The 18,981-nt window shown below is 34.5% G+C and overlaps 1 protein-coding gene across 8 annotated transcripts in view; it reads left to right on the plus strand.

The window, feature by feature from the left end:
• LOC412956 (heparan sulfate glucosamine 3-O-sulfotransferase 1) overlaps positions 1-18,981 on the plus strand; it is a 162,612-nt gene that overhangs the window by 103,333 nt on the left and 40,298 nt on the right. Inside the window, exon 1 of one of the 8 annotated variants that reach the window (XM_006569238.3) lies at positions 8,492-9,380. The exons of the other annotated variants lie outside the window; for them this stretch is intronic. The gene's annotated coding sequence lies outside the window, so the exon portion shown is untranslated. Of the gene's footprint in view, positions 1-8,491; positions 9,381-18,981 lie in introns of those variants that run through there. 8 annotated transcript variants of the gene reach the window in all.

Consider the following 18,981-nt stretch of genomic DNA (forward strand, 5'->3'; position numbering starts at 1 on the left):
GAAATGGTAGCGGCTTAATTCGAGGTCGTCGTTAAAGAGGCGCGCCCTGCGAGAACGAGCCCCTTTGTGGAAATTTTCGCGCAAGGGCGTTTTTCCTTTTATTTTTTTTTTTTTTTTTTTTTTTTACGCGACACATACGCGCGCGCTCGCCCTTCCTTTTCCAAATTTTTTGCTCTCCGCCGCTCTTCACCGCCGCGCCGATTTTCATTCAAGCGCGAAAACTTGCGGGAAATTCTCCCGTTTTCGCATCCGGAAATGAAGTTTTATCGCGCGTCATTTTTGTTGTCGCGGCTCAGCTTGCATTAGCGCATTCGCGAGACATCTTTAAAAACGGAAAAATTGGTCGATTTGCCAAGTTATTAAACGATTTCGCAATTACCTTCTATTCAACAACTTAAGAAACGAGCGATATTTTTATATACCAATTTTTGTGTTCGTTTTATGTATCAATATTTTGTATAAACAATTCTACAAAATATTCTTAATTAATTCGAAAATTCGAAAAATATTATTTATAAAAAAATTCCTAAAATAAAATTTTTAATTAATTCGTGCCTTCAGAATTGAAGAATATATTTTTCTTAAAAAAATATTTTTAATCGGATATATATGTATAATACGTATAGAAATATTCCAAAATGTATTTAATTAATTCGAAAATTCGAGCTTTTGAATTATATATATTATTTATAAAAAAATTCCCAAAATAAAATTTTTAATTAATTCGTGCCTTCAGAATTGTTATATTCATCGTAAGAAAATATTTTTAATCGGATATATATGTATAATATGTATAAGAAATATTCCAAAATGTACTTAATTAATTCGAAAATTCGAGCTTTTGAGTTATATATATTCTTCATAAAAAAATTCCCTAAAATAAAATTTTTAATTAATTCGTGCCTTCAGAATTGTTACATTTTTCGTAAGAAAATATTTTTAATCGGATATATATGTATAATACGTATAAGAAATATTCCAAAATGTACTTAATTAATTCGAAAATTCGAGCTTTTGAGTTACATATATTCTTCATAAAAAAATTCCCCAAAATAAAATTTTTAATTAATTCGTGCCTTCAGAATTGAAGAATATATTTTTCTTAAAAAAATATTTTTAATCGGATATATATGTATAATACGCATAAGAAATACTCCAAAATATACTTAATTAATTCGAAAATTCGAGCTTTTGAATTATATATATTGTTTATAAAAAAATCCCAAAATAAAATTTTTAATTAATTCGTGCCTTCAGAATTGAAAAATATATTTTTCTTAAAAAAATATTTTTAATCGGATATATATGTATAATACGTATAGAAATATTCCAAAACGTACTTAATTAATTCGAAAATTCAGGAGTGATGGTATTAAGAGATTCCGCAAAATATTCGTTTAATTAATCGCAAGATTCGAGATACATACGCGCCACGAAAGTTCCGAGTTCGGTTAGAGTTTCCAAGATTCGCTGTGCGTTGGCTGGAAATGGTAACGAATCGAGGCGAGGCGCATATCTTGGTCGTCTCTACGCGTCTGTTAATCGCGTTAAACCGTGACTCGGTCTCTCGTTTAATCTGGGAATGCTTGCAGCAGCGTTGAGACACACGTTGAAAAACACGAGGCGAAACAGCGGCGACGCAATTTTCCCTCCCCACTCCTCCTCAATCTTCCTTCTTCTTCCAATCTTCTCCCCCTCCTTTCGATCTCTCCGATCGAAATTTCGCGAAACTCCATCGAAAGGAGAGAAGCAAGCAACTTTGAAATTATGTTTCGAGTTGATCATAGAAATTCGAATCGACGGAAGAAAAAACTAATGAATTTTCGTATCGATGAAAATTTGATTTAAACGATTCTTCAAATAAATAAACGTAACGGGAATACGATGTTTTGAACGCGTCATCCAAAGGAGAATATTGCACGACATTTCTCGGGACAAGAGAAAAGACCTTCGTTACAAAAGACGGAGACACGAATATCAACAAATACCGAGCAGCCGTGTGTATATATTGGACAGCAGGACGAGCCAAGGGCAAATCTTGAGAGAGAAGGGGAAATTCGTCCGCGCAGTACGTTGCTCGGTTATCTGTCCCGTTTTTATTATTATTCCCTGCCGGTAGCAGGTCTGTTCAAACTTTTCTACTCTTGAATTCTATCGTAAATTCTATCATATCTCTTTCTCTGGCTATCTCTTCTCGCCTTGTCATCGCGAATCGGTTGCCAGATTTCTGTTTATAATGCTGACCGCGCAGATCGAGAAATTTCGCTTCGAGAATTTTAGAATAATTCGAGAGAACGAGAATCTTTCGTTGCGATCGCTGTTTTCTTTGAAACTATTATTTTTTTTTCTTCTATAGAGAATTGAAAGAAGTTCTGTGAAATGTTTTTAAAATAATTTGTAAAATATAATCGATCCTTCTTTTTGCCGTAAAAAATGCTTGGTAAAGAAATTTGCATAACCCGTAAAAAAGTTTCACATTGCATAGTTTAAAAAATTATTGTTCTTAAAACGAATTATATATATATATACATTTTTTATGTTTTTCTCGAAAAATTCCCCTTTCGTTTTATTTTCGTTGATTGGCGCAACGATTATATCGTTCACAGTTCAAACGGTTTCTTCCGTGCCTGTGTGCGTGCGTGTATACGTGTGCGCGTGTATTTGCACAGTCCTTTCTCCGTCGTTTATTCGTCGCCATTATCTCCCCTATCTTCCATTTTCCTTCAAAAGGAACACGGTTGTGCATTACGCTCAGATTTAGCATCGACAGAGATTAAAAGCGCGGGAATAAACACGGCGTATCAGTGTACAAAAGGAAAGCACAATTTTCTTTTGACGCCATTTTCCATAACACGAACGCCCACCGTTCATTTCCATGGATCTTCCAATCTTTGGACATTTCAAACTTCTTTTTCTTTCTTTCTTCGAATGATTTTTAAAAAATTTAAATTTAATTCATTCGAGACATTTTTTTCTTCTATGCAAAGAAGTTTTTTTCGCACTGAGAAATGACTCTCATTGCTTGAATCGATAAAAGTAAAGACAGCAATTATTCATTTATCGATTCGAATCAAATATTCGATGCATAAAATATGAAAAGTTTTGTATTAATTCGTATTCGTGAAATGTTTAACTTGGTTGTAAGAAATTTATTAAAGAGAGGTACAAATATTGCGAAGAAAATAACCGACAGGTTGGAGAAGTTTCTAGAACATCCACACGTGTTTGAAAGTCAAAAGAACTATTAAAGTATCCCATAAATTTTTTTCTTACCAAACGAACGACTTCAACTGGCTCTTTTTACACGAACGCGCAGGCTTATCTATTAGTTTGCGGTTTCAGTCGTCCCAGAGCTGTTTTAAAGTACGTTTCGCTGGTCTGTTTTCAAACTTTTTTCTACACCGTTCGATGGCCAAAGGAAACGTTTGTTATGCTTCGTTGCTTCGCGAAAGCAACAATGATGACGCGAATAATACTGCGCAGACGAGATACGCAGTATAGTGCTACGACTGTTACGATTGGTTTAAGGGATTCAGAGCTGACAATTTTCACTCGAAAGACGAAGTCTTCTTTCCAAGACGACGGTACGTGATCACGTGATACGTCGATCGATGTAAAGTTTCCACCGCTATTCACCGATCTTGTGAACTCGAAGTTTATAAGATATCCAGTTGAAAAATACTGCACTGTGAAAAATAAGAATCGACCTGTTCCGACCGATGTTCACCAATTTCTCTCTCAACTGTCTATAAATTTTTAACATCGTTTCCAATCTCTCGACGGAACACGGATACCAGATACGCTTCCTCGCTCTCTCGTATCGATATGAGGAGGGAAGAGGAGGGGGAAATAGAGATAGAAGTTGTAAGAAGGTATATACTGCATAAGTTTATACGTCTGTTACGGCGACGTTCGCGACGCGTGAAATCGAGGCGTTAATAAAAACCGTTCCAGAATCTACGTTTGCGCGACACGTTCTTCCTCCGACGGAAGATTCCGCGGCGGTGATTACGTGGTGCAGACGCATATCACGTCATATCTCTAATCCGATAAAATTTCATTCCTTTCGTACGAATAATACGCGCTTTTATATATATATATATATATATATATATCGTCGCCTCGAAGAATACGAATGTCTCTCTCGAGTCGAATGGATAAATATTCTTCGAGGGAAAACTGGGAAATGCAAATATCGATTTGGAACGTACGGTTACTCTTCTTAAGCCGGTGGTAACCCGAGGTCTATTCCGTGGAAACGCAATTTCGTAACTTCACGTTTCTATTAGTGCATCCGAACCGTATAACTTTTAATGGCACAACGAATCGCTCGAAACTTTGGGCTGATTTTAAACGAGTTTATAATACCGTGGATCGCCGGGTAATAAAAGCGGGAACCGTTGATCCACTTTCCCGTTTCGAATATTTTTGAAACCGATCGGAGGGGAGGGGGGGGAGGGATATTCTACGAAGGGGGTGGATAAGTGGATCTGCGTTGTTACGCAACTTTTCGTCTTATCCATTATTCATCCGTGCCTTCGTTTTCCACGAATTATATACACGCGTCCTCGATTATATTATATATTAATCGGGCTTTTTTTTTTCTTCTCGCGTTCGGATCGATTTATTTTTAGATTCGTTTTCGGAGGGGAGGAATTATTTTATTTATTGGTGAAAAAAAAATGGGGAAAAAGAATCCCGAGTTTTCCACGAGGAAAAGAAAAAGAAGGAGAGAAATCGAATCCTGGATAGAAATTAACCGTCATTGAATTATACGGTTCCTCCTTATATACGGGGACCGTATATAAAATTACTTTCGCGCGTTCTTTTTATACACCGTCGAGGCATAAAACTAATAACAGCCGATGGATCCCGTAACCTTTAATCTTTAACATCTATATTCGAAGTTGCGGGAATAAAAAAAATAATTTCTTTTTTACAAGTTTTCTCGATCAAGTTTACGCGTACATGTATATATATATATCCGTATTGTTCATTAGATTGTAGTCTTATGTATCCTTTCCTCTCATAAATTTTTTTTTCACGAATGAACGAATTTGGAATATCGTACGAATGCATCCGAAATGTATCGAAATATTAGGTTAACTTTTGAGAAGATTCCATCGAATAATAAGTCGAATAATTCATTATTATCGTGCTTCGAGTTTTTCGTTTTTAATAATTATTAACAATAATTCTTTTTTTATTTGGTTTTTCTATTATTAGGTTAGCTTTCGAGATGATTCTATCGATAAATCGAATAATTCATTATTATCGATGCTTTTTCACCATTGAAAGATATCGAAAGATAAAAGAGGAATTCAAATCTTAATTCAAATAATTAATAAATAACTTTTTCTTCATTATTAGTTTAACTGTTTTTTTTTAAATAAACGAATTAGGAATATTCCTTCGAAACGCATCGAAATATTAGGTTAAGTTTCGAGGAGAAGAGTCGATAAATCGAATAATTATTATCGGTTCAAATTTCAATTGAAATTGAATTAACGATAATTTCAAATAATTAATAAATAACTCTTTTTTCATTATTAAATTAATTGTTTTTTTAAAAATAAACGAATTAGGAATATTCCTTCGAATCGAAATATTAGGTTTCGAGGAGAAGAGTCCATCGATAAATCGAATAATTATTATCGTGGTTCAAATCAATTTTTTTTTCGTATTAACTATTTTTTCAAAAATAAATGAATCAGGAATATTGTTCCTTCGAAGGGCATCGAAGTATTAGATTAGCTTTCGAAATAATTCCATCGATAAATCGAATAATTCATTATTGTCGGTGCTTCGAATTTTTCGTTTTCATCGTTGAAAGATAGAAGAGGAGTTCAAATCTCAATTCAAATAATTAACAATAACTTTTTTTTCGTTATTAGTTTAACTTTTTAATTTTTTCAAAAGTGAACGAAATATTGTTTCTATACGAATGTAGCGTATCGAAATATTAGGTTAGATTTCGAGGAGAAGACTCCATCGATAAAAAGTAATTCATTATTATCGGTGCTTCGAGTTTTTCGTTTTCATCATTGAAAGATATCGAAAGATAGAAGAGAAGTTCAAATCTTAATTTAACAAATAATTAACAATAATTTCTTTTTCGTTATTTAACTATTTCTTCAAAAGTGAACGAATTTTATTACGAAATATTATTTCTTCGTAGCGCATCGAAGTATTAGGTTAGGTTTCGAGAAGATTCCATCGGTAAATCGAATAATTATTATCGGTAATTCAAATCTCAATTCAAATAATTAACTTTTCATATTAACTATTTCTTCAAAAGTGAACGAATTTGAAATATTATTTCTTCAAAGTGCATCGAAGTATTAGGTTAAGTTTCGATATGATTCTATCGATAAATCGAATAATTTATTATTATCGATGCTTTTCATTTTTATTTTTATTTAAAAAAAAAAATTCAAATCTCAATTCAAATAATTAACAATAATTTCTTTTTCGTTATTTAACTATTTCTTCAAAAGTGAACGAATTTTATTACGAAATATTATTTCTTCGAAACGCATCGAAGTATTAGGTTAGGTTTCGAGAAGAGTCTATCGATAAATCAAATAATTATTATCAAAATCAAGTTCAAATCTCAATTCAAATAATTGATAATAACTTCTTTTTCTATTATTAGTTAATATTTTTTTTCAAAAGTAAACGAATTAGATTATTGTTCCTTCGAAACGCATCGAAGTATTAGGTTAGATTTCGAGAAGAAGACTCCATCGATAAATCGAATAATTATTACCTGTAGTTCAAATCTCAATTCAAATAATTAACAATAACTTCTTTTCCGTATTAGTTAACTATTTTTTCAAAAGTGAACGAATTTGGAATATCGTTCCTGTACGAGTTTAAGCTGGGCCACGAGTCGAAGCGCATCGAAATATCGGGTCAGCTTTCGAACAAGATTCCATCGCCGAGAGGATCGTTCAAAAATTCGGGTCTGGGAACGAGAATCTCGAGGAAACGAGGCTCGAGATAGGCCGAAATCCGTGCTAAACGAGGATAAACGGAAAGCGAAAGGGGAGACGGAGTTGGACGCCATCTGGGATGACGGTTTTCGCGCGCTCGAGCGAAAGCGAGGAAATTGGAGAAGTGGGGATGGACGCCAACCGAAGGAGGATGAAAAGTTGCGGCGTCTCGAAGCGCTCGAAACGGCGCGAGTCCGTTTTCGAATAGAATTACAAGCCGCGAACGAATAACGAAAGCGTCGTTACGGGATGTCCGTAAAGAGAACGATTCTCGTAGTTCTTCTCGAAACGACGAGATATCGTAACAGGCGAGAAATGGATCGAGAAACGAGCCTCGTTAGTCTACTTTACCGATCGATCATCGTACTCGTTTCTCCGTCTACGGTATTGTTTATAAAATATTCGACGCTGAAGAATTTATAAAAAAATGGATCACGATGATTCGATCGAAGCCAATAGCTCGAGTCTTCCAACAAAAACGGCAATTTCGTTTTGTGGTCGTGCGAGCTAATTTAATAGAAAAAAAAAAAAAAAAGAAAAAAAGAATTAAGAAACGAGTCGATCTTCAGTCGAGTCGCGTGTAACTCGGTTAATTTGTCGTTTGGAACGCAGCGTGGGCGAGCTCGATCGAAGAAATTCGAGCAGAGAAGGAGACCTTGCACGAACCTCTGTTTCCTTCGAATGCGAATTCGCTCAGCCGGTTCAAGGCCGAGATCGATCATCTCGAAGGTGTGCTCGAGGATTCGAGGATCGATAGAGAGAGAGAAGAGGGATTACGACTAAGAGAAATTCGAACCTCTCTTATAAAACGACATATATATATATATATACACACCATTTGTTCGAGATCGATAAAACAGAGCTACAATGAATCGACCGAGCACCGAAAACAATAAATAAAATTATAACTGAACGAATATATTTAATTACATTGCTCAACAACTACGAAATAGTGGTAACGTTCGATTAATAAAATTTCGTCGAGCTTTAAACAATCCGTACAACGAATGAATCGATCTTATGTAACCTAACCTATAACACGCGCATTGACATCGATGCGCTCGAGACGCTAGCCCGATCGTATTTTCGCATTCCAATTATCGCTACACAACGAGAAGGAAATCCGTCTCACGCTCAATTAAACAAGTAACGGCCAATCTCCACCTCCTAATTACGTGAGCACATAATTACGTGAGAAATAACGTGTTTTCCGTGACAATTGCTCCCGTTTCATCGAAATCATCATCCGGCTGTTTAAACTCGCTCCCCGTCCTATTATATTCGTAGTAATTTATCGCGGCCGCTTCCCAATTTGTCCGTTAAATCACCCATCTCTCTCTTCTTTTTTTTACAAAAATATTCCACGTCCGATTATTTAAAATTCGGTTACTCGATGAGTAATAATAATTATCATTATTATTATACAGTCAAGCAAAATTTATAGGATTGTTTAAATGCTTTGGAAAATGTGTTCTTCCTTGGGAGGATAAATATTTTTTGGAAAATCGCGAGATCTTTCGATTACACATCCTCTGCAAATCAATTCTACTATTATTGTTATATATGGAATGTCGAACGTGTTGGAAAATGAAACACAAAGGCAAAATCGTAAGCCTGTACTATTAATTCCTTTAATATCAACTTTTCAACTCGTTATAATACGTCCAGTTACGAAGAGGATTCAATTATGGTTGAAGAACGGCAGATGTATCGAGCGCGCACACGTGCGCGTGGAAAGATCGTTGGAGAAAAAGTTGGCATCGCGACGAGACGAAGGGAGGGGATGGGTGTTACAAAGGGGAGAAGGAGTGGGGATGAAAAAGCGGCGCGGGTCCGCGCGGTTTGGGTGCAGCTGATGTTCCACCGGTGCAAATTGCCCGTTCTATTATTCAGCCGGATGTAAAAGCCCTGCAAAGTTCGACGCGTGGTTAACCGCGGGCGGAGAGGGTCTCGTGGAAAAGCGTGGAAGAGCTTGGACGGCCGCGTGTCCGTTTCAACGCAATTTCCCCACGCTTTTTCATCCGATTTCCCGCCCGATTCTCGCCCGTTCCGCCATCTTCTTTCCTTCCCTGTTCAACTTTATCAACGGAGCGAACAGTTTGTGTAAAATCGTGGAGAATAATAGAGGAGCCCTCCCGATTCTGAATAGTTGGACTTTACGTCTCGCCGAGAAACGTTGTAGACGCGGTCGAATAGCGGCATCTCGAGAATTTGTCGATTCGCGTCTCGTCGTTCGTTTCCGCGTCTTTTCGGGTCTTTTCGAATTCCCTCTTTCCGATTGGTCGCTCGATCGCCAATCGCGCAACCGGGACCCGGACCCCTTCAACCATTCTCATTCGATTCTGTTTATACGTGCTCGGGCAACGGAACGATCGACAATAATTGGTGAGTTTTCGAACAAGTGAATTTTTTGACGTATCGCGTCCGGCTCATTTTTTGGATAATTCTCGAGGCAAACGTCGATATAATAATCGATCCGCAAAGGGGATCCCAAGCTGATTCGTGCAACGACGATAATGGATGAATTTTAACGTGCATTCGGTTCTTTTTATTTTGGACGATTCTCGAAAGAAGACTATGTGCATCGATTGAAAGTTTAGAGAAATCATATTCTCGCCGTATTCGATTCTATTTAATTGTAATCTTCGTGCAACGAAGATAATGAATTTTAACGTGCATTCGGCTCTTTTTTTTTGGACAATTCTCGAAAGGTGGCGATGTACACGTACAAAAATTTCGTCCCGAACAACCTACCAATCCTTTTATCCGTACAATTATCACCCGTGCCGCGTAAACGTTCTCGCAATTATTTCACGGATAATTTCCGCGCGAATTTCGCTAATAGATCTGGAATGAAAATTTATTCCCTCATTCTCCTAATAATTAGAAACACCTTTCCGTTTACTTAAAACAGTTTTTCCACTTTGGTAAGTAATTTCTTCTTCACATTATCCCGATTGTTCTCCCTCCAACACCCAAATTCGGCATCGAGGACGACACGATCTCCTTTTTTTCCTTCCCGCCGGAAAATTGGACGCGAGACAAGGGCGGCAAATTACGGTGTATCGTTTCGACGAAATCAATTCGACAGGAATAGGAATAACAGAACGTTAATCCAGCCGCGGTTTCGCGTTATCCGATAGCATCATCGGAGGTATAATAATTTTCGAAATTGTACACGAGTACTCTCCCTCTCTCTCGCTCTCGCTCTCGTTCTCGTTCTCTCTCGTTCTCTCTCGTTCTCTCTCGCTATCGATTTAAACGCGCACGGATGAACGAGCATTACAGGTTTGCTTATCGCTTAATATCGGCGTAATTACGTCGCGCTCGTCGCGTTGTATTATTCATACGGGCGTGAAAGCGTCGTAAAGTTGGGCGGAAGGCGGAGAGTGGCGGTGGACGTTGGAAAATGAAAAGGAGGGGGGTGAAACATCCCCTCGATTTCTCTTCTCTTCCCTCGATCGTTTTCGACATTCGAGTTAATTTTTCATTCGGTTTGCAACTACGCGTGTAACATGTCGAATTTCAATTTTCATTCGATTGATTAATTTTTATTGAGACGATCAGATTTCGATCCGAGTCACGAATATATTGAAGGGTGATATATCGGTTTCGTGGGAGTTTCGATAATTTTGGAAAGTTGATAGACGCGGGAATTAATGAGTGAAAAGTGAATGAATCGTCGAATGGAAATTTGAATAAGTAAAGTTATTATATTGTTTTATCTGTTCGAAAATTCGAGTTGGTATTCTCGAGAGTTATGAATTCTTATTCTTTCGAAAAGAAAGAAATTGACGATCGTTGTTGATGAATAAAGGGATAATTCTGATAGAAATTTTGTTTCGACAAATTGTATTCGTTTGTGAAAGTTTAAGACACGTCGATATCGGGATTAATGAATTCTTGTTCTTCAAGAGATAGATAGAATCTGATTGAAACCATAAAATGGATGATACAGTTTGTCAAAATTTCGAAAATCCAAATTGGCGATCGTCGTTGAATTTTTGGCAAAAAGGGGACGATTCTGATGGAAATTTTATTTTTAAATTACGACACGTGAATTAATGAATTCTTGTTCTTCCAGAAATAGATAGAAACTTATCGTCGTTGAAACTTTTGGACACAAAATGGATGACATGAAAATCCAAATTACAAAATTGGATATTCTGATGGAAATTTTCAAGTTACGACATGTGAATATCGAAATTAATGAATTCTTATTCTTCCAGAAATAAATAGAAACTTATCGTAATTTGAATCTTTGGCACAAAATGGATGACGTAGTTTCGTCGAAATTGCATATCTGTTCGAAAATCCAAATTTCAAAATTGGGTATGATGATGCAGAAAGGGGATGATTCTGATGAAAATTTTGTTTCCAAGTCACGTGAATATCGAAATTAATGAATTCTTATTCTTCCAAAGATAGAAAGTGATCGTGCTTGAAACTTTTGGCACAAAATGGCTGGCATAGTTCGTCGAAATTTCGCGTCTGTTCGAAAATCCAAATTGCAGAAATTGACGATCGTCATTGAATTTTTGGCAAAAAGGGGATGATTTTGATGAAAATTTCATTTCTAAATTATGTAAATATTGGAATTAATGAATTCTTATTCTTTTAAAAATAGAAACTGATCGTCGTTGGCACAAAATGGCTGACATAGCATGACTTCATCGAAATTGCGTATCTGTTCGAAAATTATAATATTGAGAATAATACAGAAACTAACAATCGTCTATTGGTAAAAAGAGGATGATTCTGATGATTCTGAGAAATTTTCAAGTTATAATACGTGAATATCATGTGTATCATGTAATGATTAATGAATTCTTATTCTTCCAAAGATAGAAAGTGATCGTCGTTGAAACTTTTGGCACAAAATGGCTGACATAGTTCATTGAAATTTTGCATCTATTCGAAAATCCAAATTACTTAATTTAAATATTGGGGTTCATGATGCAGAAAGAGGATAATTCTGATAGAAATTTCTTTTCCAAATTACGACACGTGAATTATATCGAGATTAATGAATTCTTATTTTTTCAAAGACAGATAGAAACTAATCATGATTGAAACCATAAAATGAATGATAAAATTTATCGAAATTGCAGAAACTGACGATCATCGTTGAGCAAAAAGGAAATGATTTTGATGAAAATTTCGTTTCCAAGTTGAATATATGAATTCTTGAATTAATTAATAATTCTTATTCTTCCAAAGACATATAAAAACTGATCATGATTGAATCTTTGGCACAAAATGAATGATAAAATTTATCGAAATTGCAAAAATTACGATGAATTGTTCACAAAAAGGCAATGATTCTGATGGAAATTTCCAAATTACGACACATAAATATCGAAATTAATGAATTCTTATTAAATTATTTCTTCCAAAGACATATAAAAATTGATTGTAATTAATAATTGAAACCATAAAATGGATGATAAAATTTATCGAAATTGCAGAAATTGGCGGTGATTTGTTGGCAAAAAGAGAACAATTCTAATAGAAATTTCCATAAACGAAATTCTGTCGTATCTGTTCAAAATTAAAATACGTCGATATTAAAGGCAATGAATTCTTAATTCTCAATTCTCAATTCTCAATTCTTGTTCGAAGATGAATAAGAGACTCGTCGATTGAGATTTTCGACGAAGAAAAATTTCAATATTCAAGTTGCAACGCATCGATGAATCCTTACTCTTTCGAACATAGAAACGATTAATTCCAACGGTAAAGTATATTGAACTGTATTTAATTTATAATAATAATAACTATATGAACTATATTTAATTTATAAAATTTATAATTTATATTTAATTTATAATAATAATATGAACTCTATTTAATTTATAAAATTTATAATTTATATTTAATTTATAATAATAATATGAACTATATTTAATTTATAAAATTTATAATAATAATATGAACTATATTTAATTTATAAAATTTATAATTTATAATTAATTTATATATATTGAAATATATATAAATTGTATCGAACTATAGCGTCCAATTGATGGAATAATCGTGAAAGTTAATTTAATAAACGAGAAGAAGGAATTAATCGAGGAGGAGGGAGAAATCGGTTGGATTCGTTCCACTTCTTCGTGTGTTTCGCGGCGGATGGCACTCGAGTTGGAGAGGTTGTGGAGGGCGATAAACGTTTAGCGGCGTAACTTCTTCCTCGATGAATCTGTGTCTCGATTATCCGTAAATCGAGCGAAAGCGTCGTTCGGTTGATGCACAATTCTTCGAAACAATCCACAAATTCGTGAGTTCTTTTTAACGTTAATCTTTCTATTATTTTTTTTCATTTTTGAGCCTCGAGCAACGATGACACGTGGAATGGAAAAATAAAATGGTGAGAAAGAATGTGAAACGTGAGTGAAAATTTTTTTTTAATATCACAAAATCTACGAATTTATAATTCTGGAATCACTATAAATATAAATAATATATTTAGTAAATATTTAGTAAATATATTTCTTTCTACTTTCGATCATATCGGTATCTTTTCTAATTTAATCTCAAAATCTACGAATTCGTGATTAATTCTGAAATCACGTGGTAAAATTTTCTAATCCAATCTTCTTTCTAATCCTAAAATCCACGAATTCGTGATTAACCCTAAAGTCACGTGGTGATAATACACTTCTTTCTACTTTTCATCTTCGATATAACAACGACACGTACGTGGAATGGAAAAATACCGATGATCAAGAATGAAAAATATCGAGTGCAAATTCCTTTCCAACATCCCAAAAATCTACAAATTCGTGATTAACCTTGGAATCACGTGGTAAATATACTTTTTTCTACTCTTTATCTTCGATCAACAACGATTATGTATGTATAATGGGAAAATATTCGTGATTATAATTCGTGATTAACTCTGAAATCAAGTAGTTTCTATCTTCGATCTTCGATCAATAACGATACATATAATAAAAAAATATCGGTATTTTTCCATCCAAAAAATCCACAAATTTGTAATTCCTCCATGATTAAAAAATTCTGGACCGAGTTCAAATCACGGTGATAATTCACCTAAACCATCTTCCACTTTTTTTCTCCAATTTTCGATTTTTCATCAACAATAATAGAAAAACGTATAATAGAAAAATATCAATATTTTTTCATCCCAAAAAATCCACAAATTCCTGATTAATCCTAGAATCATATAGTTTCTTTCTACTTTCGATCTTCGATCAATAACAATCCGTACATATAATAGAAAAATATCGGTATCTTTTCATCCCAAAAAATCCACGAGATTCGTGATTAACTCTGGAATCAAATAGTTTTTTCCTATTTTCGATCTTCCATCCGTATATATAATGAAAAAATATCTTTTCATCCCAAAAAATCCACGAATTCGTGATTAATTCTGAAATCAAGTGCTTTCTTCCTACTTTTAATCAATAACCATACGCATAATAAAAAAATATCGGTATTTTTCCACCCCAAAAAATCCACAAATTCATGATTAACCTTAGAATCAAATAGTTTTTTCCTATTTTCGATCTTCAATCCGTATATATGATGAAAAAATATTGGTATTTTTTCATCCCAAAAAATTCACGAATTCGTGATTAACCCTAGAATCAAATAGTTTTTTCCTATTTTCGATCTTCGATCCGTATATATAATGAAAAAATATCGGTATCTTTTCATCCCAAAAAATTCACAAGATTCGTGATTAACGCTGGAACCAAGTGCTTTCTTCTTACTTTCAATCAATAATCATACGCATAATAAAAAAATATCTTTCCACCCAAAAAATCCAAATTTATAATTCCCCTGTGATTAAAAGTTCAAATCATTATGATAATTCACCTCCAAACTTTCGATCTCCGATCGACAACGGCGTCGACAAATGCAATTAAATAAAATACCTGCAACGAAGAAACTGCGAAAACTGTGAAAACGTCGCCGAGCGTCGTCGGCGGCGACGTAGTCGAAGTTTTCGAGAGCAGACGTTAGCCCCTCGTGCCTCGCGACGAGCATAATTTCGCCATAATTACAGGGAAGAGGGAGGGGGGAGAGTAGGAAGGAAGAAGGACACGTGAACTCTTGACCTGACCCGGCCGAGCAAAAGGACAGTTTAAGGGAGGGGGGAGGGGGAGAGGATGCCGGGCTTTAACGATATTCATAAATTCATAAATGCTGGGCTCTGGCCACGGAGCTGGCCACGGCCAGGGCCAATGAATTTACTGGAAACGGACCTCCGCCATGTCCAGGATTTTGTTCTCTCCACCAACAATGAATATTTACTTGTTTCCGTCAGAAACATTCCCCCTCTCTCCCTCTCTCTCCCTCTCTTGCTCTCTCTGTCTCTCTTTCGCTCGCTTACTCGCTCTATCTCTCTCCTTCGCTCGCTTAGTCGCTCTATCTCTCTCCTTCGCTCGCTTACTCGCTCTCTGTCTCTCTTTCGCTCGCTTACTCGCTCTATCTCTCTCCTTCGCTCGCTTACTCGCTCTATCTCTCTCCTTCGCTCGCTTACTCGCTCGCTCTTTCTCTCTCTCCTTCGCTCGCTTACTCGCTCTATCTCTCTCCTTCGCTCGCTTATTCGTTCTCTCTTTCTCCTTCACTCGCTTGGTCGCTCTCTCTTTCTCCTTCGTTCGCTTACTCGCTCTCTCTCCTTCGCTCGCTTGCTCGCTCTCTCTCTCTCTCAGCGTTGCAGCTGCTGCTTTTTTCGTTATTTTTTTCTTTTTTGTTTTACAAAGTTGGCAAAAGTAATTAAAACACGGTAAAGATGCAAATGGGGGATGTAAACAGGGGAGGGAAGAAGGGAGAGGAGGCACGTTTGCGCTTAAATATTCATTACACCGCCATGAAAATCATATTTTCCCAACGCGGTTAATTCCTCCTTAACTCGAGCCTCTCCTTTAATAATTGATACCGTTCCTTCGATCTGTTGATTAAATATTCGAATCCTTTCCCATCCTTGTTGTATTCGTAACCGTAGATACTAGTAATACTTTGAATATCTTGGAAGAAGACACTTTTTACCTAGTCTCATTTAAAGTAATTTAAAAATGGATTTAAAGATAATTTATGTAAGTAATAATTTAAAGATGAAAAGATTTTCGAGGCTATCTCTATCTCCTTCTCTCTTCTCCGATCTCTATTTACTTGGAAAGATAAAGACGAAGCTAGTCGAGTTATTTCGAACAAATTTCCCTTCTCTATTCTTGGCAACGCGTCGAATTATTATCTCCGAAAGATTCGAGATATTATTATTATTATATACTCCTTCTTATTCGTCGAAACTTTTCGAATAACATTAGAGATCGTCTATCTAATTTTCGAGATGGACGCAATAACAATTTTCGTTTGTTTCCTATGAAAAAGTTGCCTCGAATCGGGATCGTCAATAATATTCGCGCGGAATACCTGGCGAAGAGTATTATATATATATATAGCTTCGAATGCCACTGGGCTATGGTGGAGGGGGGCGTAAGGCGAGATTCGTTGAAATAGAGTCGTGAGATGGAACAATACGGGTATTCCGCCGCGGGCGAGCCGTGGCGCCTGTCAGCGGTCGATCGAACTGGAATCTCGAGCGATTATCGCCTCGAATTTCTATCCGTTCGAACCTCCCCTCCCCTTCTCTCCTTATCGTGCGCCAATCGTGCCTCTCCACCGAGAAAAATCCGCCAATTGTTTAGCTCGATTTTAGTTCTCGAGTTTATGATTCGATTGGACGGTTAGATGGGAGATTATGTTTCCAATTACGTGGCCACAGTAGTAAAGATCGGTCGTCGGTCGGCCATCTCGCGTTTCGTTTCTACATTCGGTTAATATGTTTCGACGAGTGATTCGAAAATTTGTTTCCAATTTTTTATTTTTCGTAACTTTAATTCGTTTGGATTATTCGGTCGTCAGTTAAAATCTCTCGATGAGTGATTCGAAAATTTATTTCTAATTTTTTTATTTTTCGATTCTTTCGTAACTTTAATTTAGTTGGATCATTCGGATATGTTTCTTAGAGCAATAAGAAAGCGTATCGAGTCGTTAACCGTTCGGTTAAAATCTTTCGATAAGTAATTCGAAAATTTGTTTTCAATTTTTCACTTTTCTTTAACTTTAATTTATTTGGATCATTTGGTCGTCAGTTAAAATCTCTCGATGAGTAAGAAATTAATTTTATTTGAAAATTTATTTCCAATTTTTCACTTTTCTTTCGTAACTTTAATTTATTTGGATCATTCGGTTATGTTTCTTAGAGCAATAAGAAAGCGTATCGAGTCGTTAACCGTTCGGTTAAAATCTTTCGATAAGTAATTCGAAAATTTGTTTCCAATTTTTCACTTTTTTCGATTCTTTCGTAACTTTAATTCGTTTAGATTATTCGGTCGTCAGTTAAAATCTCTCGATGAATGATTCGAAAATTTGTTTCCAATTTTTCACTTTTCTTTTGTAACTTTAATTTATTTGGATCATTCGATTATGTTTTTTAAAATAATAAGAAAGTGTATCGAGTTGTTAACCGTTCGGTTTAAATCTTTCGATAAGTAATTCGAAAATTTGTTTCCAATTTTTCACTTTTTTTGATCTTTTCGTAATTTTAATTTATTTGGATTATTCAGTCGTCAGTCGTTTGACGAATTTAAGCAATGAATCAATTCGAACATTAAGTTTCTAGAAAAATATGTAAATTTAAAAGATAATTGGAATTTTCACGAATCAATATAATCGTGTCTATTTACTTTTTTTTGTATATTTTCATATTTATTTTCAATTTTGCGTAGATCCGTGACTTTCATTTGGATTCGATTATGTATTTTTAAATCGTCAATTTGCGAAAAAAATATATAAATTTAAAAAACTTTCGACAAGCTAATTTTTACGAATCAATTACAAAATCGTATCTATTTATTTTTTCTTCGTATATTTTCATATTTATCTTCAATTTTGTATCGATCCATGATTTTGATTTATTTGGATTCGAGTATACACTTTTCGCATCATAATGTTTATGGAAAAATATATCAATTTAAAAATCTCTCGACAATTGGAAGCTAATTTTCGCTTCATCAACAATGCAATCGTATCTATATCTATTTTCTTCGTACATTTTCATATTTATTTTCAATTTTGCATCGATCCATGATCCATTTTAGTTCATTTGCATTCGATTGCATATATTTTTGAATCACAATCTTTCTTGAAAGATAAATTTCTTTAAATTTAAAATCTCTCGACAATTGAAGGCTAATCTTCGCAAAAATTTATTTTCGATTTTATATCGATCCGTGATTTCGATTATATATTTTTGGATCATCAAATTTCTGAAAAAATATATAATTAGAAACTAATTTTCGCGAAAATTTATTTTCAATTTTATATTGATCCGTGATTTCGATTATATATTTTTGGATATTTTCAAATTTCTGAAAAAATATATAATTAGAAACTAATCTTCGCGAAAATTTATTTTCAATTTTATATCGATCCGTGATTTCGATTATGTATTTTTGAATCATCAAATTTCTGAAAAAATATATAATTAGAAGCTTGAAAATTTATATGATTTATATTTAAATCCATGACTTTGATTCATTCAATTATACATATTTTTGGATCATCAAATTTTTAAAAAAATATATAATTGGAAGCTAATCTTCATTTCATCAATAATGCAATCTATTTATTTTCTTCATATTTATTTTCATATTATTTTCACATTTATTTTCAATTTTGTATCGATCCATCACTTTCGATCCATTCGATTATATATATTTTTGGATTATCAAATTTGTAAAAAAATATATAATTGAAAGTTAATCTTCGCGAAAATTTATTTCCAATTTTATATGATTTATATTTCCATGAGTTGGATCTATTCGATTATATATTTTTGGATCATCAAATTTCTAAAAAAATATATAATTGGAAGCTAATTTATTTTTAATTTTATATGATTTATATTTCAATCCATAACTTGGCTTCATTCGATTATACATATTTTTGG

The sequence above is a fragment of the Apis mellifera genome, linkage group LG3 (genome assembly GCF_003254395.2).
Source record: "Apis mellifera strain DH4 linkage group LG3, Amel_HAv3.1, whole genome shotgun sequence".
NCBI classification, from domain to species: domain Eukaryota; kingdom Metazoa; phylum Arthropoda; class Insecta; order Hymenoptera; family Apidae; genus Apis; species Apis mellifera.